This window comes from Branchiostoma floridae, chromosome 13, assembly GCF_000003815.2.
Source record: "Branchiostoma floridae strain S238N-H82 chromosome 13, Bfl_VNyyK, whole genome shotgun sequence".
Lineage (NCBI taxonomy): Eukaryota > Metazoa > Chordata > Leptocardii > Amphioxiformes > Branchiostomatidae > Branchiostoma > Branchiostoma floridae.
The window spans coordinates 15,452,260-15,462,602 of record NC_049991.1 but is presented as its reverse complement, the minus strand read 5'-3'; positions in this window follow the sequence as shown (position 1 = coordinate 15,462,602).

The following is a 10,343-nucleotide window of genomic DNA, read 5'->3' as shown; positions in this document are numbered from 1 at the left end:
GTGTAAGACTAAATTTGAAAGAAAACATCCAGTCCCCCTCTTAAAAACATAAAAAAGTATAGAGTTCCACAACTGCATACCTTTACCAAATGCTGTTCACCTGATTTGCATAAATTGTATTAGTTAATTATGCCAAATATCTTCCTGAGGTATTAAAGGCCTATCATAACAAAGAAGGCAAACACACATACACACACTTGGTGAGGGTAAAGACTGCCCTTGTACTGTATTTTGTTCGGTTGAAACATGGAGCACCATCCGGCATCAATACTACTCAGACTGAGAGATGCAGTAAATTTGATATGCTGATGTGTCTCTGTGGGGATAAAGTCCGTCTCAGGATGGAAACTTCCTTGTTGGGACGGACAAAAATTTCACCCTGTCTGTGCAAAAAATCTGAACGTCATGACATGAAATTGATGAAGATGTATTTTCATAAGCTTAAGATGATGATGACAGATTTAGCAATGGATATTAACAACATGGGCTTTGAAATGGGTGAGATGGAAAAAAAAACTGAAGCTGGAGACAGCCCTGTTACATGTACAATGTAGCCATGGGTATGAAGGTGATTATTCCAGCTGATACTTAATGTATGTTGTCTGTTGTAACGTTACATAACAACTTGGCTAATGTGACATCAAAGTTTGAAGAGCTATCAACTGTGGCAGTGCCACTGTGTTTATTGCTGTGGGGCCGTGTTGGCTGCAAGCCAAAGCCATTTATTGCACAGCACTGGCACAAATCGGTCGCACCCAGTGGAAAAACACCATTTAAAATTACAGCAGGTATCTCGAAACCTGGCTGAACAAATGCTGGGCATGATCTCACATGATCATCCATATGTTCAAGTGGTTTGTCCGTGTATTGACCCTTGTAGTGCCTAGTGACACATATAGGGCATCTAGGGCAGCCTAAGAAGTTTCCTTGTTACCTCCATGAAAATGGAGGTATAGTTTTTGGTGTGTCTGTCTGTGTGTGTGTGTCTAATAGTCTGTGTTTCAGGATATTTGGTGGTCACCATAACCGGTAACAGGTTGCTATATATTCCTCCCCTTTAGCATACTCACGACACCTCTTCTAACACACAACCCCAATTTTACATCCCTTCTGAAAGAAGAGTGCAGCCCCAACCGAGATGCCCTACCCTGGATTGAACCGGGATCTCAACTATGAGGCTGCTACCAGGGACATCCCTATCCGTAAGTGGTAGATACCACAAATTGTAATTCCTCCCACCATCACTGCTGGGGTACCTGCTTCTAAAAGATGGATGCAGCCCCAATCGAGATGCCCTACCCTGGATTGAACCAGGGCTGCTACCTCCGTAGTTGGGACATCCCTATTCGTAAGTGGTAGATACCACAAATTGTAATTCCTCCCACCATCACTGCTGGGGTACCTGCCGGAACTAATTAATTTTAGACAACTGCCTTAGATTCCTCCCCAATGCCTTCTGCAGCATCCCTGGCCTGGTAATTAGGAAAGTATCATCTGATTTACAGTGAAAGCGGTGCCTAACTTTGGTCCCTCAGGAATACCACGGACAGATGGACTCATGAGCTGCAGCCTAACATGTCCATCCAAGTTTGATGTCCATCATATATAACACTAGTTCACCTTTATCCACGGGGTAACCTATATCTGTTGTGTTAAAAAACAGGTATTTAGGGATATCAAATGGATGGACGGTAGTTCTATACTGCAATAGTTTGAAAATATTGTAATTTGAAACTAACTTCTGTCGACTTGATATCCCCAAATACCCTGTTTTTAAAACAGCAGATATAAGTTACCCCCCGCGGATAAAGGTGAACTAAGCGTTATTGCTTTAAAAAATGTCAGTCCGTTTGCATACACATGTACATTGAGTTTCGTTATGTCATATCTGCCCTTGAAGACCACTCAGGGTACCCACAAAATCTGGTCTATATTGGACAACTGGTCACTAAAGACAGGAGTCTCAAGTCTTGTGTAAATGAGAAAAATTTTATCTAATGGACCACCAAACAGTGGTCATGTGTTTGGTCATGTTGGCCAGGTGTTAAATTTCTTTTGTAAAAGTGGTCAATTTTACAGGTTTGACTGTATTTCTCAAGATTTACTTTTGGTTCTTATTTAGCTCACATCCTCAGGTGTAGGTTGTAGTTACTTACATTTTGCTGAAAAAGTTGAAATAGTTTAAACATTTTGAGAAAACGTTGCTTTACTGTGTCTGTGGCTTCTATACAGACCATGTTTTCTAGGCTGGCGACCTAATGTCACATGCAAAGCATTTTAAATCTCATCCTTAGCAACAGTGCTCAAATTATTGGCCAATGGCAGGCCTATCAGCTTTACCTTGTTCTATAGTCCGGAGGGGTTTACTTTTGTCCCCCGCATCCTGTTTTGCACAAAGAGCGGGCTCCAAACCTGGCATACATCCTATATTGATCTGATTTGTGTCACAGAAAAACAAACCAGGCAATATTGTACGCATGGGTATTGAAAATTTGGGGCCCGGTATGTCACGTCAGCACATATTGCACTTTCCTAAGCATTTTGATGGTATATATAATTGCCGTTTATTGTCACTACCAGTTTTATAAACTGTTCTATAAGTTATCTACAAAATGCAAAAAATTTGAAGAGATATTAAGAGATTCATCCCAACTGTTGTCAAAACTTTCATTGCAAAGTTGGAATCGTACTCTACGTAGGCCTAGTTTTCCTCATTCACATGAACTGATATTATCTGCCATGCCTTTGCATGCATGAAGGAGTGAAAGGACTGTTACACAATACCACTTGTGGGAAGTACACTTGCTCTGTTGTTACTCAGAAAGTTCAGCCTGTGTGGACATCTTCAACTGGTTCAGCTCAGCTTTCTGCATTAATGCCCAGTAGGAAAAGAGTCACAAATGCCTACTTGTACATGTAGGTGTGTGAGCTCCTTTGAAATGCTGGTCACTGGTGTGTGTAGCTATCTAAATTTATTATGCAGCATTTGTTCGTTCAGTCCAGTGTAGTGCCTAGTGGCACATATGTACTAGTAGGTAAGCAAGTTTCCTTGCTGTAGAAGGGTACATTTTCACGGGGGGATTGCTAGCCCTTTCCTCTTTAACATACTGAAGGCGCCTCCATGAACGCAGATTTTTTAAAAGTCCCTTACAAAAGCAAGTGCAGCCCCAACCCCAAGGGTTCCCAGTTACAAACTTATTAGAACCAAGAGCTCAAATCTGAAACTGCTTAAGTTGAGCTATAGGGGCATCCCTTCTATCATACAACAGACGAGATGTACCGGTATAATATTAGATATAACTAAGACAAACTAAAGGAACTGGTCGTATGACAAAGTCTGAAAAAGACAAAATCAGTACTGTCTATATTAGATATACAGCAAATACCGGTAGACCTGATGAAAAATACACACAAAAATAAGTATGATAATCCTATTTCTTAAGTTTCTGATATTATGCATATTTGAAATCTTCTATTTTTGTCTCAAAATTTACATCCTGTCTTAACTTAAGCAGCTTACACAGTAGAGAAGTACACGGTAAAAAACTGGAAAAGACATTCTGAAAGACACACGTCGTAGTGACCAATTGTGAACAGTCCAGCTGTTAAATGGACTGTAAAATCTACTGGTATTAAGAATGAGGTTGTGAATGTCAGCAGGAAGGTTTATTCTGTGCACAGTGTCATTCTCCATAGCAGCCTCTCTGGGGCCTTTTACGGCTCATAATACACTTTTGCTAGCTATTTCTTTTTGTGCTGGGTCGCTGATTGCTGGCCGTCGCCCCTCAGCCAATGGATCAGAGATGGCCGGAAATCCGCGACCCAGTACAAAAAGAGATGGCCAGCAAAAGTGTATTATAAGCCGAAAAAAGACCCCAAAGAGCCTGCTACGAAGGCTACATTCAAAACCACCTGGCTATTGATAGCTTCCTGTTCATCCCTCGTTCATTAAAATTTTGTCAATATTTACCACCTGTCACCACATGATCCCTCAAAAACACACTGGAGTATCTGGCTGGCATTAGAGGACAATTACGTTGATAGCAAAGGTCCCTTGACTCTGAGGCCTTTAAAGTGCTTGTGGGAAGCTGACTGCTATTAAGGGGATTGGCGATGAAAGCTTCTAAAGCTTGCGTTTGACTCACATTACTATGGAAACCAAAGTCTGAAATTCTAACCTTACATAACGCTGTGGAGACATACATTGTAATGAGGCAGCTTTTGTTTAGGCTGTCATCTTTTGCGGAAATTTCATTCCGTCCGTAACATAGCAGAAGTTTCTTCTCTGTATAAAATGTCTTAAAAATGCAGCACTTGTAAGAGGAAAAGACGACTTGGGTGGGCAGTTTCTAAATTGGAGTGGATAGTTCAAAACTCTTTTATAACCTCCTTGATGTTACATAAAGCACTTCAAACATTCCAGACACCTTTGTTGTTTGGAAACTGAAAAATCAGCAATGACTGTAGCTGGTAGCCAGGTCACCATTCTCCTAGCCTGGTCACCATTTTCCTAGCCTGGATACCAGACCCCAGAAAATTTCAAAATATCTATCTATCTATTTTTTTTTTTTTTCAACCTTTATTTAACCTTGATCTTATCTATAGATATTTTTGAGGCCGGGCTGGGGTCTGGTATCCAGGCTACCATTCGCCACATGTTGGCAAGGGGTGTTTTAAGGGGCTCAGTCTGCTTACTACAGGCTGTTTCTGGCAGCTCGTCTGTCTAGCCAGCCTTTCAAGTTTGATATCACAACCAAACTAAACAGCAAGCCCATGGATGGTATGGTTACCCGGCTACTTTGACGGCTGGCTGTTTCTCACTCTGTATTATCCTTCACCTTTGAGATGTGCCTAAATTAGCTCAACTGGTAGCAGCCTCACAGTTGAGCTGGTTACAATGATTTGGTAACTGGGAGACCTCGGCTCAATCTTGTGCAGGGCATTGGTTGCGACTGAAACCTGTCTTTCTGATTGGATGCAAAATGGGGGTCCCCTGTTCAAGAAGGTGCCTCGGCAAGGGGAAGAGCTAGCATGAAACATACACAAAAAATTAGTCCTAATTCTTAAGCTTCTTTTAATCATTATGCATATTTCAAATCTTTTATTTCTGTCTCAAAATTTACATCCCTTGATCTGTCTTTACTTAAGCAGCTTAAACAATACAATGTATATCCAGTGCACTGTATCATGTAGATGTAGACGTAGCAATCGCTCCTCGACAAATTTACTCTGCTACTGAAACAGCAAGGAAATTTTCTTCCTCGTGGGCACAATGCACTACAAGGGTCCGAACAAACAAATAGCTCCTTCACCTTCTCTATCTTAACCTCCTTTCTACTGTGCCAGTGTAACCATGAAAGATTTCGTACTTATATGACCCCATATAGCAGTAAAGGGTTAAAGGGTGAGGTCAATAACCCCAGCAGCTGCAAGAGTCCACATTACTGTTGTCATAACTCATTGCAGTCACAGGCACGAGCTTTTATATGACTTACAGTGCTCCAAATTGCCCACTTGCACACTTGCAAATGCAAACACATTTTTCTTGGCACAACTTAATTTTAAGCCACCTGAAATTTTGCAGTTCGAACACCGCTTTTCCCCCTCCTTCGTGCATAAGCTTTTTGTATTTGATTTCTTGATAAGAACATATTGTACAGTGCAGTTACATGTAACTGGAAGAAAATATAATGGATAACTAGCTGATTTGAAGAAAGTAATAACTTGGAAGTGGGGCAATCGTAAATGTTGATGGTGCAACCTGGCTTTTGACTCAGGTTGCCACCTTGGCAACCTGGCTGAAAAAAGGATTTCGAGCACTGGATCTGTATTAAACAAGGTGGGGGACGTCCGCTGAGCTACCTGACGTAATACCACCAGCCAAGGGAACAGTGCAAACAGGACTGTGTAATCATGTTGCATGTTTCCAACGGAGGAATGGGTGCTTCTCGGGACCGTGACTGCACCAGCTGTTGTTAAAGATTAAAATGCTACGGAGCTGCCATGGAATTATTGTAAACAAAACAATACAACTCATCTTTTATACCTGTTCTTCTTTCAGAAAGACGATTTGACTGTGTGATAAAAATACATTGTATGACTCAACTAGACTGAAAATCTATTGTCTTGCAATCTCCTTAGAATGTGCTTTATCCAGTTTAACACTATTGTACCCTAAGGCTTGTTAGAATAGCGATGGCTGTAAACTTTAATCATATTACTAGCCTATGGTTACACTGTGTATCCAATTCCAACAACAAGAGGCAACAAATGATATTTTTGCCCAAGAAAGCGGAACAGTTGTGAGCCTTTGTGGAAAATTTCTTTCCATTAGTTCCAAGCTTTTGCTCACATCACTTATAAAGTATGGTATAAGATTTAAAGTTCTATCTCATAGTCAACAATTTCTTCTTCCAGTTACATGTATGTCCATCTGCCAAATAACCGGCAATAACTAACATGTATTGGACATGCCTCTCAACATCTACTTGGAGATTACCAATTACAAGTCAGTACAAACTGTACTTGACATCGAATGCTTTTAAGTTCTTCTTTCAGGACACTGAAAATGTCCTTGTTATAGTGAGTGATGGTCAGTGACATTTTAGTAAATATTCTGGACACGCCTTTTTGTAACCTTATATCTGATGCTAGGACATGCCCCTGCATGTGTGACCATGTCAGCTGGGGCATAGCCCACTGCTGGGACTTATTACCTTAATTAGTCATAAATTAAATCCTGATAAGATTACTGTGCAATCACAACTGATCTGGATTAGGGCCACAATGTGCAAAGCCTTCAGAGGGATAAATCTCCCCCAATGACAGTCAGACCCATAATTCTACATTACCAGTCTAGCTCATACTGTCGGTACTGTAAATTAAACAATATTCCTGTGTTGTTTTTTTCTGTAATATCAGATGTATGTGTGACTATAGACCATTACTGCCACAGGGGTAACATTTCTGTCAAATCAAAATACAGGATTCTACCTGAGCCTTTTATTGATGAAGACAGCTTGTTACTTATTAATGCAGCCGTCGCTGATGGTTTGCCTACTTGCCTAGTGATTTATTACATGCCGATTCGTAGCTACAATCTAAGAAGCAACATCCATGTTTTGCTTTTTTTTAACCATCTATCTACTATTCATTCACAAGTCACAGAAAAACAATAATTCCAGCGACGACTAGAACTTAGAATCAGGCATACTCTGGGGACTAACTTATATCCGTTATGTAAAAGATGGGTATTTAATAAAGAAATCAAGTCAACAGATGGTGGGGTCAAACTACAGTATTTTCACAATGTTCAAATTTCATTCAAACAATTCCAACTGCCTCTTAAACTTAGGATTAGACTGGTTTGGCATTGAACAATTTTTGTACGAATACCTTGCTAACGCTTAGTAACTGCATGCACTAAACTGCACGGAGAGCTCTGTCAATGCTCAAATCCGTACTGGACCAATAAATCTCCATCAATTTAATACTTGGTCCCAGATGAACATTGTATCATTACATGACCCATTTAACCTCTGCTGGGGGTGACCTGAGGCATCCCAGATGTGGGGCATCATTCAGGCTGTATTTATTATTGTGGAGAAAACATGCAACATACTCCCAAGCAGAAGTTTGTAAATGTATTTAAGTTCGCGGGGATTTAATTATGCGGTAGCAGAAAAAAGGACTTTTCGTGGTGGTTTTAAGTTCACGGGAGCACCATGCACTGTAGTCTCTTAATTAATGTCATGGAAAAATGTTCGCGGTGGCTTTAAGTTCGCTGTGAAGGGGTCACCGCAAAAACCGCAAACATTAAACCACCGGGAACATTTCTGCATTTGCAGTACTCTCCAAGCAGAGGTTTGGATTTAGTTATTTTTAAAACATTTTTAGGTGTTTTTATTGAGCTTTCTATTTTGTACCATTTTCTTTATGTCTCGAGCACCCAAACACAGAAGTTGAATTTATATATCCAACGATAGTTTCATTTTGTATCTGTTAACTGAATCTTTTCAGCAAATCTTGTTGTGACCTGTACTTAGCCCGGTGTGGCAAAAATGTGCAACAAAGGTCTTCAATCAATCATTATTAATAGAATATGGTGCAAAATAGAAAGCCCAATAAAAATGCCGTAAAAAATGTCAAAAAGCAGCCTGAGCCAAACCTCTGCTTGGAGAGTAATGAAACAGGGGTGGGTGTCCTTGGTGTGTGCTGCTCTTTGGGGGAATATGAGGAGGAATCATGTGACTCTTTGTGTTGAAGCAAATTCAAGGTCAGGTGTGCATAAAATTATGTAATATAGAACAGGTGGAATTCAGGGTTGACCTTCATGTGTCAGAGGAGCACTACATGCGTACCTGTCTGGGGAATATGTGGAGGAAGCATGTGACCCTTTCTTTAGTGAATCTTTGTGTTGAGGCGAATTCAAGGTCAAGTGTGCATCAAATCATATAACTTTATTGCAGAACAGGTGGAATTCAGGGGTGACCTTCATTTATCAGAGGAGCGCTGCTCGTCTGGGGACTGAGTGGAGGAATATTTGACCCTTTCTTTTGTGACTCTTTATTCTAAAGGAAACTCAAGGTCATGTGTGCATCAAATTATGTAACGTTGATATAGAACAGGTGGAATTCAGGGTTGACCTTTATGTATCAGTAGAGCGCTGCTCCTCTGGGGAATGTGTGGAGGAAGCATGTGACCCTTTGTTTTGTGATTCTTTGTGTTGATCCGGAGGCAAATTCAAGGTCAAGTGTGCATGTGATGTAGAAAATTCCAATTCCAATTTGAAACCACCGTCCATCAAGTTCATATCCCTAAATACCCTGTCTTTTTAATACAGTGGAAATAGGTTACCCTGTTAATAAAGGTGAACTAGCATTACAAATAGTAAATGTGCATGTGCATTGTCATCATAATAAGTGACAGCGTAATTGAGGCAAGTTAGCTGACAAGCACTGAGTGCTCACCTTGGTGCTGATAGGGGTGATATTGTAACGTTACATAAGTTACATGTAATTACAAGCCCCAAAACGTCTACTGTTACAGGTTAACTCATTAACCCATCAAGTCATGATCAGGGTCAGGTATTTTCAAATCAAAATATATGAAATTAAAAGGAATAACTGCTTCCTTATGTAAAATGTGCCATTTAACTCTTTGATTTTTTTGGGGGCTGTGTAATTTGAGCTGTAACGCTAGTTCACCTCTATCCATTGAGTTACCTATATCCGTTGTTTTTAAAAACAGGGTATTTGGGGATATCACGTTGACGGACGTTAGTTTCAAATTGCTATATTTTCAGGATATTGCAGTTTAAAACTATCACCTGTCGACTTGATGTGCCTATGTACCCTGCATTTAAAAGCAACGGATATAGGTTACCCAACGAATAAAGGTGAATTAGTGTTACATATACACACAAAATGTAGTTATATCTTCACCCCAGACCTTTTGGAAAAATCACCTTTTTTTTCCAACCTGTCGGTCCAATTTTTTTCGAAAAAACTCAGAGAAGCAACAAATAAATTTGGTGTGGCCCAAGCATGTGTGTGAAGTTTTTCCAAACCCCCCTGCCTATATATGGGCATGAAAAATGATTTATCAGACAACAAGGTACTGCCTGGGGGGTTGTCATTTATTTCTGTCAGATTTGCATATAGTTGTCTGAAGATATTGGAATCAGTTAATATTCAAAGCCACAATACATTCAAGCCGCAGACGCTGCATCATCATCTTCAGCTCACATCTTATATCCCTTCATAACGCACGCTGTAAGGGGATTTAGGGTGTTCTGCTGTCATTCCACATACTTAAGAGTGTCTTCAGAGGTTACTACAGGTAGCTTTAGGGTAGCCTTGAAAAGATCTGCATATTCGGAAGTATGCGATGTAACGTAAGGTTACCAGTTTATGTTGAGTTTAGTGTGGTTTTATGGAAGTTCATGTGGAGCAATATTAATAAATGATATATCATTTATGTGATACAGGTAATGCTACTGCACCTTTATCCGTGGGGTAGCCTATATCCGTCATATTTAAAAACAGTATCAACTTTAAGGGTGACAGGCAGACTACCCCAACAGCTAATATTAGCATATCAATTCGACAGATATGTTTTGGATGCAGACGGTTTCAAATTGGAATATTTTCAAAATTTTGCAGTTTGAACCCACCGTCCTTCGATTTGACATCCCTAAACACCCTGATTTTGAATACAACGAATATAAATTGAAGGAGCACCAGCATTACATTTGGGCATGAACATTATATTCATTTAACGTTACATGTCTTTATATTATGAGGTATTTATCTTTGCAGTCAACTTGGGATGTGGATGTATGC